At 42.5% G+C, this 18,395-nt stretch overlaps 1 protein-coding gene across 8 annotated transcripts in view; it reads left to right on the plus strand.

Annotated features, from left to right (window-relative positions):
- MBD5 (methyl-CpG binding domain protein 5) overlaps positions 1–18,395 on the plus strand; it is a 120,960-nt gene that overhangs the window by 23,407 nt on the left and 79,158 nt on the right. Inside the window, exons 2-3 of one of the 8 annotated variants that reach the window (XM_053982139.1) lie at positions 7,269–7,455; positions 8,405–8,519. The exons of 6 other annotated variants lie outside the window; for them this stretch is intronic. The gene's annotated coding sequence lies outside the window, so the exon portion shown is untranslated. The remainder of the gene's footprint in view (positions 1–7,268; positions 7,456–8,404; positions 8,520–18,395) is intronic. One more of the 8 variants, XM_053982137.1, reaches the window with a different exon arrangement.

Here is an 18,395-nt window from a genome sequence, read left to right on the forward strand (position 1 = left end):
CAAAATTTGTCATCAGAATCTGCAATATCTGTGCCTCACCTGGAGGGCTCTGGATCCCTGACACATCTCCAGGACTTTTTGGGAGTTGTGGATCCTTTGGAGAAGGATGGAAGTTCTTTCTCTTTGGTTTTTATTATTTGCAAACAGCTTTTCCTTTCTTTGTGGTGCTTCGTGATGTCCCAGTGGGCAGGAGGAGCAAATGCTGCGGTCTCAGAGGAATGACTGGGAGTGATAACCCTGCAAATTCCTTCCCAGCATTGGCCTCCATGGTAGAAGAACAGATTCAGGATCATTTAGGTTGGAAAAGCCCCCTCAGAGCATTGATCCAACCATTCCCAGCGCTTCCAAAGCCACCAAGTGCCACCTCCCCACGGCTTTTAAATCCCTCCAGGGATGGGGACTCCACCAGTGCCCTGGGCAGCTATGCCAGGGCTGGACTTCTTTCAGTGGAGTCATTTTTCCTAATTCCCAGTCTAAACCTCGCAGCACTGCTGCATCCCACGTGTTGGAGGGGATCTGGCAGAAGTGGGAGCTGTTTTTTTGAGCTCGCAGCCCTTTCCCTCGGCGCGTCATTAACAGGCACCGGGGGTCTGCGAGCACTCTGCCATGTTTGCGTGGCTAATTGAAAAAAGGAGGTGTGTTTGGAGCAGTCTGGCTCAACAAAACGAGTGTGGGAAAAGGTTGTCTGGTTGTTAAGGACGTGTTGGGATGCCAGGGGAGCATATGGTCCGTGGTGAAAGGTCCGGGGCGCGCGCGGCTCAGCCGGATTCCCAGCGCTCTCACTTCCTTCCCCTGTGCTCCCGACCTGATCCCAGCCTCCCGCATCTGTGCCTGAAAAAGTGACTGATGGCAGCCCTGCGTCACTCTGAATATTATAATGTGAAATTTATTCCTGTTGGGAGAGGGCTCGGCATTACAGCAACTGAGCGCAGGCAGAGGCTGCGAGCGAGCCTTCCTGACACGGGTTTGTGGTGGTGTAATTTCCAAGTCGCTCGGTGAAATTTCAGCCATGTAAATTATGTCTGACTCACGCTCGCAAGGATTCAAAGTCAGCTTTTAAAAGACACTTTTTGAAGTTTTCAGTGTTGCAGACGCACGGCTGAGGCAAAGAGCAGAACATGCGAGCAATAAACAGAAGATCAGCAGGCTCGGAGCTTTCTTGGCAGTTGTATAACACCAATATAAATTTGCATTCCTTTATTTTGTTTTGCTTTTAAGTGGCCTTTGCATGATATCTTTACTTTTCCCATTTATAATGAGGAAAAAATTGACTGCTATCAGAGCTGAGACGTGCCAAAAAGGGTGGGAGCTTATCACTTGTGAACTTGCAGAATGATTTTCTGTCATACTCCGTGTGTATCGCAGGAGTTCATCATTGCAAGTATTGAAAATGTCACAGGAGAAATTTCATGTTTGATTTTGTAATTAGAGAAGTTCCAACATGATTTGTTTGGGGTTTGTTGGGGCGGATTTTTTTTTTTTTTAGATGAAAGGAAGACAAGGCTCAGCGCTACGTGCAGTGCCTTGTTTGACATGAACAGTTCAGATTTGTCTTCCAGCTCTGCATAACTTTGTAAGGAATAAAGTGTCTAAGTCATAGAATTCTTGTAGGATCATGGAATGGTTTGGGTTGGAAGGGATCTTAGAGATCATCTTATTCCAGCCCCCTCTAGGGATACCTTCCACTATCCCAGGCTGTTCCAAGCCCAGTCCAGCCAGGCCTTGGACACTTCCAGGGATGGAGCAGCCATGGAGGAACTTGTGCCAGGGCCTGCCCACCCTGCCAGCCAGGAATTCCCAATGTCCCACCCATCCCTGCCCTCTGGCAGTGGGAGCCATTCCCTGGCTCCTGTCCCTCCATCCCTTGTCCCCAGTCCCTCTCCAGCTCTCCTGGAGCCCCTTCAGGCCCTGCAAGGGGCTCTGAGCTCTGCCTGGAGCCTTCCCTTCTCCAGGGGAACATTCCCAGGGCTCTGAGCTCTGCCTGGAGCCTTCCCTTCTCCAGGGGAACATTCCCAAGGCTCTGAGCTCTGCCTGGAGCCTTCCCCTCTCCAGGTGAGCATCCCCAGCTCTGCCAGCCTGGCTCCAGAGGGGCTCCAGCCCTGCAGCAGCTCCGTGGCTCCTCTGGGCTCTCTCCAGCAGCTCCAGGTCCCTCCTGTGCTGGGCCCAGGGCTGGAGGCAGCTCTGCAGGTGGGGTCTCACCTGATGGGGGCAGAGAGTGACAATCCCCTCCCCTGACCTGCAGCCCTGCTCCTCTCTCAGCTGGAGCAGCTGCCTGCAATTCCCAACCTGCAGGTGAGAGGATTTTCCCAACACCTTTGCCAGGCCTGACAGACACAGGAAGTGACAAGGAGAGCTCAGCCTGCTTTAGCTATGAACTTACAAGAGAACCCACTTCATCCTCCAGCAGCAACATCAAAAACTCCAGAGCAGAGGAGCTCCAGCCTTGGGAGCATCCCCATGACCCCAACCTGGAGCAGAGCCCTGTGTCCCTTATCCTGGGAAGACCTTTGAGCACTGCAGGAATATTTCTGTGCCCAGCACCCCCCCTGTGTGCCCCTGGCCGTGCCAGGTGGCTCCTGGCCATGGTGACACAGCCCTGGGAGCCCCGGGGGCCTTTTGGTGTGGCAGCAGCAGATGTGAGCAGAAAGGGCCTCGCTCGGGGCCATATGGTTTATAGGGACGTGGGGGTGCTGCTGGGCTGGCAGCTGGTGGCAGCTCAGGGATTAAATGCAGAACGGAGCTTTCACTGAATTCTCTGTGAAGCAACGTGAAGAAAAACATGCTTGAGCCTTAGAAGTGCCCAGACAGCCCTGTTAGAGCATACAGAGAGAAATGCTCATTTAAACTTCCTTTCGTGCCATCTTGAAGACTTTTAGTGCTAAATTTAAGGATTTTAATGTTGTATTTAAGGATTTTAATGTTGTATTTAAGGATTTTAATGCCATATTCAAAAATTTCCAGCGCCCGAACTTCTTCTCTAACGTAGCACTCAGGACTTTGGCTAAGATGGCTCATTCTCGTTGTGTATTGTATTTTTTTGGGAATAGTGGTGGATTTAAGAAAAGGAAAAAGTAAGAATATCCTGAAATTCTATGTGTTTATAGTCAGCAAGTTGAATCAAGGAGAAAGAAAACCCTTTTTTTTTCTGATTTAAGAAACCACACTATTGCAGGTGAAAATATGTAGTAAAAAGTGTTACACAATTAAGCGTGTAGCCCAAACAGTTATTTTTGTAGTTCTATCTATCACTGATGATAAAGCATCATTAAAAATGGGTTTTTTCCCTTCCATTTTGAGGCCACTCACCTTTCTATGCAGCTTTAATTGGGCAGCTCTAAAAGGGACGTGGGAATTTAGTATGGGAAATTGAAATGGGATCCTGTTTAGATTGAGTAGAATTGGAACAGCCCTCAGAATTTAGAAAGTTTTTTTTTCCTGTAATTAAAGGATAGATGTATAAATCAACGTTCCCTTTAAAGAACCCCATCAGTTCTTCATGGAGGCAGCAATTGTGGGACCAATACCAATTTAAGGCATCTGCTGCAGGTGTCTGAGATGGACCTCAAGTCTGAAACCAGATTTTTCCTATTGCTTAAATTCTCAACCAATAGGATGGGGTAAAACAAAAATTAAAGGGAGAGGGGAACAAAACACACACCAGCGGCATTGAGATTGTTTTTGTTGTCATTTTTGCCCATGGTAAATGTAGAGACCCCACCCGTTTCTGTGATGTGGTCCATAGTTGTGGAACACAAGTTGAGTGATGGGTGCTGGGCTTTTCCCTCCTCATTGTCCAGCAGGGAGTCCAGGATCCTTGCTGGGGAGGTGCTGCTGCAACCCGAAGTCAACAGCAGCAAAAATAATGTGCAAAAAAATGATGTGCAGTCACTGGCCCTTCTTGTCTTGAATTTTTCTTCCAGCTTCTCCCCAGCAAGCTTGGGCAAATTAAAATGGGGCATTTTCCAGGACTCCTTGATGATTTAATCCAACCTGTTGGGATACACCTTCGCAGAATGAGGATCCATCCCAGCTCAGGGCAGACAGCCCAGTCAGCACTCAGCAGGCCAAGAGAGATTTAGCCTACAGATATCACCTCAGTTCTGCTGCTCAACTGTCTGTTAAAAGTAATTAAAACACTCAGTGATAGAAGAAGAATCTGTGATTAAAATCCTAGGGCTTCATCCAGCTGTCTCCAAGGCAGAACCACTGAGGTCCTTCCGTTTCCTCCTATAAAACTGTTAATTGGGGAGCAGGGAGTTCTGGACAGTGGTTGAGTTTTGACCCATAGTGTTGTGATGGGATAATTTTAGCCTCATCCTTTCCAAGATAAAAAAATAAACATTGAGATTTTGATGAAGGTTGCTCTGGTTCATAGAGCTGAATGATTTGAATTATGGTTTAATATCAAAATGAACGGTACATGATGCATCTGCATGAACATTCCCATTTTTATAGATCTGAATCAGTGTTTGCTGTCTAAAATCAATGTGCCCTTAATTCCTCACACAGGGTGACATTTGACAAGTGGCAATGTTAGAGAATGTTGGAGCAATCTCATAAAAGGTGGATGTTGGTCTCTGCTTCCAAGGAACAAGAGGGAATGGCCTCGAGTTGGTCCAGGGAAAGTTTAGGTTGGATATTGAGGAAAATTCCTTCATGGAAGGGGTTGTCCAGCCCCATCCCTGGATTTAAAAACCACGTGGATGTGGCTTTGGGGACATGGGACAGTGGTGGCAATGGATGATCTGAAAGCTCTTTTCCAACCCCAACAATTCTGGGATTTTATGAAAAGGTATTGGGTATCTAAGTATGTTCTGATAGCTTTGTCCATACTTTAAAAAATGATATAAGTTCACAAAGCAAACAAACCCAACCCTTTCACTGCCAACTTTTGTATTCCAAACATTTGTATTTGGAAGTTAAACTAAATATTGTGTTCATGGAATTGAAGGTGTGGTGGTGCAGAACAGAGAACGTCCAGGGCAGCATCCTGAAAACTGACACCGTTTCTCAGTAGCTTTTGAAAAGAATTCCTGCAGAATGGAAATAAGGTTTTGCCAATCACAAATAGATTGCCAGATTTCAAATATTTACTTAGAAGAAATCTAAGTTAATTTCATTACATTTTTCATTGGCTAAAATCAAGAATTCTTGGTCAACTAAAGCATTTTTAGATTAATTTTTGAGTTCTGTAATTTAATAAGCTTTAGACACGAAGTAATTCCCTATATTGCATTATCTTTTCTGTTGGGTTACAATGTGCTGATACAAATGAGGATATTCTGATGTTTGGTGCTGTGAGAGGTTGCATTTAAGTGAAGTGCAATTTAGATCAAGTGCATCTGCTCTGGCTATAGATTGGCCTTCTCTCTCCCTTTATTATTCCCTCCACAAGTAAATGATGCCATGTGAGATTCCTGATAGATCCTCCATAAACTCACCAGCAAACAAGGAATATTTGCTGAATATTACTATTATTAATCCTGATTATTTTTTAATGAAAATCTTCATCTTTTTCTAAACAACTGCAGACTCTCGAGCTGGCTAGGTCAGGAATTCTCAGACAGTTTAGTGCAGGAAAAGGCTGAGCTGTGACGCTGGACACTGGGAACGGTCGATGAGTGAGATTCTCCAGTGTCCTTGCTGGAGGTGCCATTCCCAGATGGGTTTTCCCTTTGTGCAGAGTTGGATGAGCTGTTGTGGAGCTCAGCCTCGTTGGAGCTGTAATTCATGAACTCCCCTGAAAGCCCTGCTCTGCTCCCCCGACGTCTCCACGTGATCCCAACCACAGAATCCGTAGCTCCGGTGGGATCGCGGCCGCCCGGATGCGTTTGTGTCATCAGAGGGTCCCCAGTGGAAGGATCTCCACAAGATCAAATTCCTCCTGTCCCATGAGCCATTCCTGGGGCTCTGCTGCGTCGTTTTGGGTGTCTCCTGCTGGAATTTCCATGGAGTGTGACTCCAAGGATGTAACTCCTTTGGAATGGTGGTGGAAGGGCAGCGGAAGTTGCGCTTTGTCATTTCTTGACGTTCTCGTTAAAGAAACTCTCTCTTCTTCATGTGTGGTTGTTGTCCATGGGGGTTTGTCCCTGGAGCTCATGGTTTGGAATCTCCTCAGTTCTTCTGAAGAACAATTCTGAGTTTTCAGCAGCTTTTTAGCAGCTGATGAATGACATGAATGACTGCTCCGTGCTCTGGGTTTAGGGAATGTTTGCCTTTTTCCTGGTGTTTCCTTTCCTGCCTCACCTGTTCTTGCAGCGTTTTATGGAACTGCTTTGGTCACTTTGCTGCACTTTCTTATTAAAAGCCCATTTTTAAGATACCTGGGGCCTACGGAGAATCTCCCTTTAGTCTTTGGACGTTTTATAAATATTCTAAATAGTTACTTTGTCTAGACTTGTAACTCATTTGGGTTTCTACCCTCAACTCAATATGCCTGCTAGATAATCTTTTTTGTTGCCTCTTTGTTACCTCATTTATTTAATGTTCTGCTCTCACTTTGTGCCCAAAGCCTTGACATTGAACACACTTTGCCATTTTTTCAACACTATAGTTATTTTTTACCTGTTTTTTTGATATACCAGATAATACCAATAAATATATATTGTCTTTATTTCCATTAATTTCCTTTCTTATTTGCAAGTTCAAGCACAAATTTACAATCTGCATATTCACGTATTTTAAAGAACTCCAAGATATATCATCACTCAAAAAGTAAATAATGCAGTTATCAGTCCCCATAATTGCCCTAAAAGTTGTAGTAAATAATTTCTTTGTTATCTTTAGACATTGTGGATTCTAATTTATGTGTATACCAGACCTTGCCTTAGTGTTCACTACTCATGTTGATTTTAAATGCTCATGGAAAGGGAGTTTCTTTTCCCAAAGCAGCAGCAGTTCGTGACTTCTTCAGCAAAGGAAACCCAAAAAAGAGGGATCTTGGAAATATTAAGTTTAAAATAGTCCCTGTGGGATCTAAACTTCGTGTTGACTTTTCTCTGTTGTGTTTTGGGAATTTTTTGTCTTCCTTAAAGGCTGTTGGAGTTTAACTGAGGACACAGTCCAGAATTTAAAATCTAGTAGTTCAAATACACAGAGGTTAAAGATTGTGACTCCATCTCAAATCATGCTTTGAGTGAAGCTTTGCACAGGAATGGTTTTGCCACACAAATATTTTACTTGAGTTGAACATTTTTTTTTACTCTTTACACTTATGCAATTGTAAAATTTAGATTGAAAATTGTCTCCTGTTTGTTGCTCTGTTTTAGTGAGAGCCCAGTGCCTGTTTGATCCAAGCTTGCCCACAATTCCATGGAAGGAAATAAATGCTGGCTGTGCAGGAGTAGGGATGGAGCACATTTCAGCTTTTCCACCTGTGGCACAGCTGGATCAGTGAGAGAAGATGAAAGCCAGAAGATCAAATCAGTTTGGACAGGAGAACTCAAAGTGCAGGAGGTCAGGAGGTTCCTCATGTGAGGAATTATTACCAGGCTAAAATGAGAGAGTTGTAGTTTTAGTTTATAAGATTCTTATTGACATAAATAAGAAAATAAGGGATGATGAGGAGAACTCACACCAATGGAGGGAATACAGAGGGGAAGATTAATGTGATTTAATTTGGGGGATGAAGAAATTTCAGGAGCCCAAACTCTGCTCAGAAAGAAGAGATAGATTTAGGGCTGCAGAGCAAAGCTTGAAGAGGGAGGTGAGGGGGAGAAAAGTCATAAAAATTAATTAATAGGGCTTCATAATTTTCAGATAAAAATCTGTCTCATATTGTTGGGCTTTGTGTCTGGCACCTTCCACTATCCCAGATTGCTCCAAGCCCTGTCCAACCTGGCCTTGGACTCTTCCAGGGATGGGGAATCCACAACCACTCTGGGCAAGTCACTGCCCTTGAGACACTGAGGAAATACCTGATGGAAAAGGTTGGGAAAGGAGCCTGGGGGAGGATTTAGGGAGCCTGAAGTGGCTTATTCAGGGAGCCTGGAGTGGGTTCAGTGTGAGCTGGGGATGTGGAAGGAGGCAGATGAGAGCAGCCAAGGAGACAGATCAGAGATTTCCATCTTGGAGCTATTTTAGACTCCCTTGTTTTCCATGGGGAATTCCCATTCAGCAAGGAACAGTGCCATTCTTGTGGAGTAATTCAGTGAATCTTTGTGATAGAATCTTACATTAGAAACTTGTTAAACTGTAGAAAATACTCCAAAAATTATCCATTCTCATCAAAGCTTTTAAAAATAAATGAGTGTTGCAGAGAAGGGGTAGCACAAAGTTAACCCAGGAAGCCACTACCTCCTAACCACATTAAACCCAAAGATTAAAATGATTAAATTATAGCATTATTTATACTAAGTGAAAGAATTCCTAAGAAATCCATGAAATCTGTGCCTTTTCCTAGCAGAAAGCAGTGACTCAACAAGAAACTGACACTGTGACCTCAGCTGCCTAAAAGGACTCAACTTGCTTTGAAAAATATTTCCTTATGTTTCAAAAGAAAGAAAGAAAATCTTGCTGAGGTATTAAGATTTGTTGGCAGTATCTCTTGCTCCTACAGTAGGCAAAATTCAGAATATCTCAGGCCTTGACAACCAAGAAATGAAAAGTTATGGGACAAGAAAATCCAGATTTAAATCTTCCCCTGCTGAGCTGGCAGTTTGGCTGAAAATTGTTTGCATGCTAAGGTGGAGTTGCTGCGAGTAGGGGAAGGAGCAGTTGAAATGTCTAAATGGAGCTGTTGATTGGATTTCAGGAGATTTATTAAACTTTCCCTGTTCACCTCTTGGACAGTCTTTCTGCATGTTTATGTTTCATTTCCATGGTAAATGGGGCCCGTTTTCTATCAGAAAGATGAATGTGAAGCAGAGGTGTGGGTTTAGTGATACTCAGGGTACAGAGCTGCTTGTCATCCAGGGAGGGGCAATCACAAAAGTGCATTTCTTCCTGGAGGGTGTGGAAAAGGCAGAGACAGACATGTCCTGGAGGTGCACAGGGAGAGGCATGGGACACAGCTTGGGAAAAAGGAGATTCCAGTTAGGTACAAGGAAAATAAAAACTCTGGAGAAGTTGTAAAATCGGTGTCTTTGTAGGAATGTGAGACTGGATTGATAATGGCCTGAACATCCTGATCGAGTTGGACCTCCCTGGAGCAAGAGGTTGGGTTGGAGCCCTCCAGAGCTCCTTTCCAGCTGGTGTATTTTGTGATCCCAACCCATAGGAAATGGAGATTTTCTGTGGAATAAAGGAGTCACGAGGCTGTAGGGCAGGAATCCTGCCCTAGGTCAGCACAGGGGGGTCGCTCTGGCCTGGGAGCACTCCAGGATTTACAGGGCCCCACCTCTGTCCTGCCTTTTGGCCTCGGTGTGTTAGCAAAAGTTAATTCAGGTTATAATTAGTACAGCAAGAAATCAGGTGTGAGGCTCAGCTCCTGGTGGTGTGAGTGCTGGGAGGGGCGAGGTGCAGGGCAGGAACAGGAGTGAATGTGAAAATGCAGCAATCTGGGATCAGTTTCTGATTGATCATAAAGTTACATTTACTCTGTGCTAATTATTTTTTTCCTCCATCTAACCATTGGATTTCTTGCCATCACACTGGTTTTGGATGGCAGGATTATCTGCAAACACATAAACATTTATCTAGCTTGATTTCCTATAAAACCATATAATTCTATATTAACTTTACACAGCAAAAACCATTTTGGACTTTCTGTGAAGAGGATTTTGCTATGAGATTTTTGTCCTGCTGATATCCAATGTGTATTTTTATATTTGATTATTTAGTGTGTATTCCTGCTTTCATTATTTGCTGTAGACAGGCTACCAAAATCAGAGATTTCAGGAAATACCTGGCTTTTCTCACAATTTCAGTACCAGAGGCTCATAGATCACAGGGTGAGTGCTGGACACAAAAATCCCATTTTAGGAGCTCGGTGCAATGCCCTGGAAGGATGTAACTGGTTTATGACTTATGGCCATGTCTGCATGGACACTCACTCCAAGGGATTCCAGCCACATGATTTAGGATTCCTACTTCAGGGCTAAAATGCTGCTTTGCCTTATTTATCAAAGACACCTGAACGTGCCTTTGTCCGGTCTCTTAAGGAATAATGGCATGGAAAGAGGAAGAGAGGGGAATTGCAGGACAAGGTTTAACAGCCTCCGTGGATCTGACACTGTAAACAAGGGAAGATAACGGGGAAATGCTCAGGCTGGAGAGCTGGAAATAAAGAGTGAAATGGAGAAAGAGAAGATTAAGACTAAATGTCATGGAAGAGCATTCAACAACACTCGTGGCTTTTTACATGATTCTTCCAAAGAAAGCAAGTTAAAAAACTGTTTTGAGACAAAGGCCCTTCTTTTTTTCTTTTTTTTTCTTTTTTTTTTGTTTGTTTGCTTTTTCATTTTTTTCCTGGTTCTTTCCTTCAGCTTAACCACTCAGTGTAAAAGAATCTCATCTGGATATACAAAAGAATGCATTAAATTGTTGAGGCATGGCTGTGGATCTCAGCATCCCTGGGATTGCTGTGGTGATGCCACGGAGCTCCAGCGAGCCGGAGGCGCCGGCTGGGCCGTGGGGATCTGGGCGTGTTGGACACCTGGAGCAGCTCCAGGCACTGGGGCTGGGTGTTCCACAGGGTCCTGGCAGGGAGCTTAAAGCCCACCCCATTCCATGGACACCTCCCACTGTCCCAGGTGCTCCAAGCCCTGTCCAGCCTGGCCTTGGGCACTGCCAGGGATCCAGGGACAGCCACAGCTGTGCCAGGGCCTGCCCACCCTCCCAGGGAAGGATTGATTTTCCATAGTAAAGAGTTCTGCTGTTTAATTCTCCGTGGCAAAGAGTTCTATTTATAGTGAAGAAATTTCTTTTGTAGTGAAGAATTTCCTTCACTGATTTCAGTGGGACTTGGTAGGAACAGAGAGATTGGAGTAGTTCAGGATTTAGTTTTAGGTGAGTTGAAAAACATAAGAGTAAAAACTAAGCTGAGGTTGAGATGAAGAGAGGAAGATGGGAAGAAATTAAGCTTTTATAGGAGTGTTCTGCTTTTTTAGTTTGCTTTTAATGCCTGTAAATGCTGTTGCTTTATTTACCACGAGAAGGACCTGCATGTGGAGTTGACTATTTAATTGATTATTTAATTTGAGATTAGAACCATTCTATAAGAGCAAAAGGAGTGTGTATATTTATGGGGTGACAAAAAAACCACCCAAACTTAAACTTTTAAATGGGTCAAATAGTTGAAAGTTTTGAACAATATCATTATCCTTGGCTAAGCTTTCGATCTCTTTCCTTGAAAACTTCTGGTATTATCTCTGGTGGCATAAAATCCTTGCAGATCAAAATTGCTTTGGTGGTTTAAACTGATGAATTAAACTGGTGACACCTCCCTGAAAAGGATAATTTGCCTTTTTCTCCAGCAGCCAAACTGTTGGACAGAGTTCTGCCCACTTCCTCTTGCCCATTTATTTCTTCTCCACACCTCCTCTTTCTGTGGTGGTGTCTCTGTGGGCTAAAGAAACGGAGCAGCTAAAAGAGATTTTTGTGTGTTTTTATTGGGAGGGATGATTTAGATGGATTCTACAAAATCTCCTCCAATAGGTTCAGGTTTTGGGGGGAGTTGTTTGTTTTACTTGGACCTTTGCATTTTTCTTTTTCCCACATGTGTATTTCCAGTCTTCTACCTATCCCAAATAACCAATAGAAACTAAAAGATTTTGAAACATGAAGTACTTTGAAGAAACTTTTAAACTTAAACCACAATTTTATCTTTGGGCTCAAACTCCTCCTTGCTGTCCCAAGAGGTTTTATGGCAACGCAGACACTCCAAATTTCCTTTTCTTGGAGAGCAGCCTGTGTTATCCATTAATTCCATGACCCAGCATGATCCAAGCAGCTTTTCCACAGTAGGGCTGGGAAGAGGCAAACTGGAGAGAGGCAAAAATCAGACAAATCCTCTGATCCATGGGGATCCTGAGGGAGTGAAGCCAGCACAGCCCTGGTGGTTCCTCCTGGTGACACAAACAGGGATGTGACAATTGTGGCTCTGCAGGGAAATGGCTGGAAAAATTAACAAGGTCATTTTCTCTCCCAAAAAAATTCCAACCCTCATTTCAGCCAGGCAGGAAGGAATTCTGCTGTTATCTGCTGCTGGTTTAATTGTCCACGTGGCTGTTGTGGAGATGTCTGGGGTGATAGTGGTGCCTCTCCCAGCCCCCAGAGGAGCAGGCAGTTTCCCTGGAAGGTTTTCTTTTTAGTAAAGATAAGATGGAAAGTGTAATGATGGAGACAAAACTGATAAGGGCAGGAATATCAGAAAGAATGGCTGAGTAAAGGCAGAGCTTTGACTGAATGTGCCTAAACCAGGGATTTGTGCCGGTGGGAATCCTTGTGGCTTCCTGAGCTTTGGAAAGCACAGATTGCTGAGAAAAAAAATCATGAAATCCACCCAGAATAATGTTTTTCCTTTTTTTAATAAAAAAAATTAAGACTTTTTCTTTAATATGCCTAAACCCTCTGCTTTTCCAGCAGGCAGCACAGTGAGCTGTGAGGGAATAGGATTTTATCTTTATTTCACAAGGAAGGAATACAGGCATGGCTTCAAATAAATTTGCTATTAAGAAAAAGTCCATTATTACATTTAAGGGGTGTTGTGAAGTTTCCAGGAGTGATTTGCAGGGGCTGATCTGTATGAGCTGCACACGCAGCTGAAAAGGGAGATAAATTCCTTTCTGCTAGTAACACAATCATCTCTCAAGGTATTTTTTATTAAATTAGATTGGTGTAACTAAAGTGCTCCTGATGTCATTTGTGGATGCTCTTAAATCATCAGCTAAAGAGCAGCTGATCTAAGTTTGGCCAAAGGAAGGAATGAAGTTTTGGAAGATTATATTCCTTGTTCCTGATTCCAATCAATCAGAATTTGATATTTGTGTACGGGCTTGTTTTAAAAGCATTGTAATTATGGCAGTGCTATAAATCTGATGTTAATGGAGAAGGAAAAAAATATTAAATGTGACCCATACTTTAAACTTAAATATTCAGTGGATGCTCCTTAGGAAATTAGGATGAAGGGGAAGCAGGTGAAGTAATAGGTCTGGGTGAATGTAGGCCTGGAACAGTGGGATACATGGATTAAAAACATTTTAATTTTACATTAAGTCTTTTCCTAGATTTCAGTTTGATGCTGAACATGCCCTGATATATAAAGAAGTATTCCTCTGTTAAATCTTGGGGGATTTGGAGGCACTTATGAATTAATTTGTTTCCAGGAGTTCCATCAAAAGAGAAATCCTTTGTAAAACTGCAGGTGTTAAAATACAGACCAAAAAAACATTTCTTGGTCTGGGAAATTAGACACAATCCTTAGATGAATATTGAAATTAAAATGCAGAAAAAAAACCTGAAACCTGTTAATTATTACTCTCAGATTACAGAGAAGTACTTTTCTAGGCTTACTTTCAGGATTCTTTCCTTTAAAATAAAAAAGATATTTGTGATTTCATAGAAACCCTTCCAATGACACCAAAATTTATTGTTTAAACATTGATAGCTGTTAAATAAATTAAAATATCCAGAAGAGAAGGGAGCAGTGCAGAGCCAGGGCAGCCCCAGCCATGGCAGTGCCCAAAACCAGGCAGAAACTGCTTGAAACGTGGTATAAAACTCTGCATTTTGTGCTGAATAATTATAATTCAGTGAAAAGAACAGGAAAATACTGTTGAATGGAAATTGTCATAAGATCAGCCAATTAACACAATTTTTCTGTTGCATTTGATTGCCTTTTCTGTCCTTGGAAGAAGCCAGAAAATAAACCAAGAGATGTATCTGAAGAGATGCATTTTTTTCTTTTGGCTGCGTAACCACAGATTGATACTTTCATAAATTTACAACATTTTGGGCTTCTGAATGTTTCTAATTTCATTTTGGAGGAGAGGAATATTTCTTCAAACAACTGAGGCTCAACACTGCCATTTTTTTCCTTTTTAAAAGGAAGTCTCTGAAGAGATGTCAGTGTTTTATCTGCAGAGAAGTGTCCTCTTTTCAGGTTTTGATTCCATGTCATCATTCCTGGTACCCAGTATTTGAAAGCACAGGAGCATTAATTATTTTATAATAGTAAATGTCAGTGTGCAGTTGTCTCAAAACCCACCAAAAACAGAACTTTTAGCCCAACTTGCACCATCTTTGCAGCTTTTAAATGCGAGCACTGCTGGGAAATAACCATCCAGAAATGAAAGCTTTGTTTCCACAGTTGTTTAATTCATCCCCTTCAGTTTTTAGCTCTAAGTTTAGCAAAATGGGAGTGTGGCATCAGTTGCCTGTGCAGATTTGTTACAGACACAGCCTGCCCTGGAGGCAGCAAACGCTGTCAGGGTGACAGCCACTGCCACAAACCAGAGAGGAATATTTTTGGAACCATCCAAACAGCAGAGGAAGAACATCCTGCTATAAACACACTGATACTAGCATGGCTGCAAAAATATTATTCTCTTTTCTTCCTCAAACACAAAAAAAAAATAAACAACAGGGAGTGTTCTTACCCTTCCATTCATTTTTCTGGGTTTCACATTTTTGGGAGAAGCCTGGCTCTTCACAGGGTTGGAGCTGACAGGAGTTTTGTGTTTCCCTTCCAACTGTGTCACCAGCATAGCAGGGATTTGAGGAGGTCACTCAAACTCCCTGTGCCACCACGGTTTTGTGGGAGTGGAGTAAGGCTCTGTCACCTCCACGTGACTTGGGAAGGGAATTACTCTTGGGAGGGTATTTTTGGATACAGGAGATGTTTGGGTGAACAGCAGTGAAGATGCAAAGGGTTTTTTTTTTTTATACCTAGAAATCATAAAAAGCCAAAATCCTTTTTTTTTTTTTTTTTTGAGATTGTTGAGTTTGCTGCTGCGTCACCGGCGAGGTGAGGGACGTGTGAGTGGTCACTTGGTGGTTTTTTTAATGAGTCTGAATGCAGAGAGCACTTGGGTGGAATATGAGTAAATCTCATTACTCTGACAGTGGTTGCCTGACTACAAAGAAAGTTTATATTTAGTAAACTACTCACTCCTGTGACCTAGTTTGCCGGGGATGATAATTTCTTAGTGTGGCACTGAGCTTACTTTTCCCTGCTCAATTTCCATGAATGGGGGATTCTTCCCATCTCTAAATTCTCTTGGAAGTGAGCTCAGCCCAGGAATTCCTTCCCAATATCCTGCCCAGATCTCCTCTTTCCCACTGGGAGCCATTCCCTGGCTCCTGTCCCTCCATCCCTTGTCCCCAGTCCCTCTCCAGCTCTCCTGGAGCCCCTTCAGGTCCTGGAAGGGCTCTGAGCTCTGCCTGGAGCCTTCCCTTCTCCAGGGGAACATTCCCAGGGCTCTGAGCTCTGCCTGGAGCCTTCCCTTCTCCAGGGGAACATTCCCAGGGATTGCTCTGAGCTCTGCCTGGATCCTTCCCTTCTCCAGGGGAACATTCCCAGGGCTCTGAGCTCTGCCTGGATCCTTCCCTTCTCCAGGGGAACATTCCCAGGGCTCTGAGCTCTGCCTGGAGCCTTCCCTTCTCCAGGGGAACATTCCCAGGGCTCTGAGCTCTGCCTGGAGCCTTCCCTTCTCCAGGGGAACATTCCCAAGGCTCTGAGCTCTCCTTGGATTCTTCCCTTCTCCAGGGGAACATTCCCAGGGCTCTGAGCTCTGCCTGGAGCCTTCCCTTCTCCAGGGGAACATTCCCAGGGCTCTGAGCTCTGCCTGGAGCCTTCCCTTCTCCAGGGGAACATTCCCAGGGCTCTGAGCTCTGCCTGGAGCCTTCCCTTCTCCAGGGGAACATTCCCAGGGCTCTGAGCTCTGCCTGGATCCTTCCCTTCTCCAGGGGAACATTCCCAGGGCTCTGAGCTCTGCCTGGATCCTTCCCTTCTCCCTTCTTCACCCCCAGCTCTCCCAGCCCGTGGCCTCTTCTGTGCTCCTTCCTCTGCTCAGCTCTGAAGAGAGATGAGCTGCTAAAAAAGCGTTTCGAAGTCATGCAGAAAGGAAGAAAATGCAGATATTCGTGTTTGGAAGATAAATGGGATTTCTTTCTAATGGAGTTTGTGTCTTGTTGAAGGCTGGGGGATTTATTTCTTCCAGAAATATTTTGGTTCTCAGAAATTTTGGTAGCGCTGGGATTCTGCCTGTAGTAAAAAATAAAGTATCTACTGTTTTTACATATAGAGAAAACACATTTTTTTATTCTATATACTTATATAGTACATATAATACTTATGTATATTATAGGAGTTAGACTTAAATATTAAATTTATATATTAAATTCTGGTAAGGCTGGGATTTTGGCTATAATAGAAAATAAAGTATGTGTTTTCTATATACATGAGAAAACACTTTTTAAAAGTGTTTATACTTATGTATAAACATAAAATTCTATATACTTATGTGCATATAATACTTAAATATAATATGTGAGTTAGACTTAAATATTAAATTTATATTTTAAATTTTGGTAGGGCTGGGATTTTGCCAGTAGTAAAAAAATAAAAAAAATAAAGTATCTAGTCTTTATATACATAGAGAAAACACATTTTTGTATTCTGTATACTTACGTACATACAATACTTATGTATAATATGTGAGTTAGACTTAAATATGAAATTTATATATTAAATTCTGGTAGTGCTAGGATTTTGCCAGTATTTTGCCTGTAGTAAAAAATAAAGTATTTGTTGTCTGTTTACATGGAGACAACACATTTTTTTATTCTATATTCTTATATAATTATAATATTTAAATATAACATGTGAGTTAGACTTAAATATGAAATTTATATATTAAATTCTGGTAGTGCTAGGATTTTGCCAGCATTTTGCCTGTAGTGAAAAATAAAGTATTTGTTGTCTGTTTACATGGAGACAACACATTTTTTTATTCTATATTCTTATATAGTTATAATATTTAAATATAACATGTGAGTTAGACTTAAATATGAAATTTATATATTAAATTTTGGTAGTGCTGGGATTTTGCCAGCATTTTGCCTGTAGTGAAAAATAAAGTATTTGTTGTCTGTTTACATGGAGACAACACATTTTTTTATTCTATATACTTATATAGTTATAATATTTAAATATATATGTGAGTTAGACTTAAATATATGAATATAAGACAAGTATCTGAATACAGCACAGCATCCCCAAAACTGCCCTTCACCCGAATACCATGAAATTTATAAAATTAGTGAGGCTCTCCTACTTTCAGTTAAAATATCTTCTTGTTTTCTGGTGGTAATGAGAAAATTCTGTTCTCTGGGTGTCAGTAAAATGGTGAATAGCTGTTAAAAGCAGGATGGAATTCTTCCTCAGGACAGTCTTGGAGTAGACTCATCTGTCATGTGATCCCATTAGTCCTCGCTCATCTCTGACTAAAACAATCTGACCCTCTTTGTTTATTTCTCACTTCAAACTATTAATTTAAAAGAAAGTCTGAGGCAGTCTTTTCAGCGTTTCTGTGCAATAAAAAAAGGAAAACACTCGTGTTTTCCTGCTCGTTCCTCTCCAGATGTGGCCTTTGGAACTGAGCTGGATTCTGAGCTCCGAGGAGAATCCAGCCCTGCTCATTCCTGCATTTTCCTGCTCCTGCACTGCACCCTCAGGTGTGAAACACAAAGATCCCTTCAGTGTTTTCCCAATCTGCTGCTCCTTTACCTTTGCCACTACAAAGAAAGAAAAAAAAAAAAAAAAAAAAAAAAAGAAAAAAAAAAAGGAAATCTTTTCCTAACTCTGTGTGCAGCTATTGTGTTATGCATCGAAAATTTCTGCTGTTTCCTGCGTGCATTTATCTTGCTGTGGAATAATTTTCATGTGACTGGAAGGATTTTTTTTTTTCTCACAAACAAGAAAAACACCTCCCAGAGGCAACGACTGATGGAAATTGCAGAGGCTTTGGAGTGTTTGGAGTGTTTCTGTGGTGGTGCATCCCAAATATTCCCTTATCTACCAGAAAATGATGGGAGATTTTGCACCTCTCTGAGCTGATGGGTTTCTTTTTATTCCTAAACGTCTCTAGGAAGCTCAGGCATGTTTGTCACCAATGAGACTGAAGAATTATCATGGAATCCTGGAATGGGTTGGGTTGGGAAGGAACTCAAAGCCCGTCCAGTGCCACCCCTGCCATGGGCAGGGACACCTTCCACTGTCCCAGGCTGCTCCAAGCCCCATCCAGCCTGGCCTTGGGCACTGCCAGGAATCCAGGGGCAGCCAGAACCTCTCTGGGAAATCCATTCCAGGGCTTCACCTCCCTCCCAATCAGGAATTTCTAAGTTAATTTGATTTTTGATTTAGTAATGAATTTTTGAACATTTAAATAATTCCTGTCACGTATTCAGACAGTTCAGCTTCTTCAAAGTTGTCGCATGGGAATAAATGAACAAAA

The sequence above is a fragment of the Vidua macroura genome, chromosome 7, assembly GCF_024509145.1.
Source record: "Vidua macroura isolate BioBank_ID:100142 chromosome 7, ASM2450914v1, whole genome shotgun sequence".
NCBI lineage: Eukaryota > Metazoa > Chordata > Aves > Passeriformes > Viduidae > Vidua > Vidua macroura.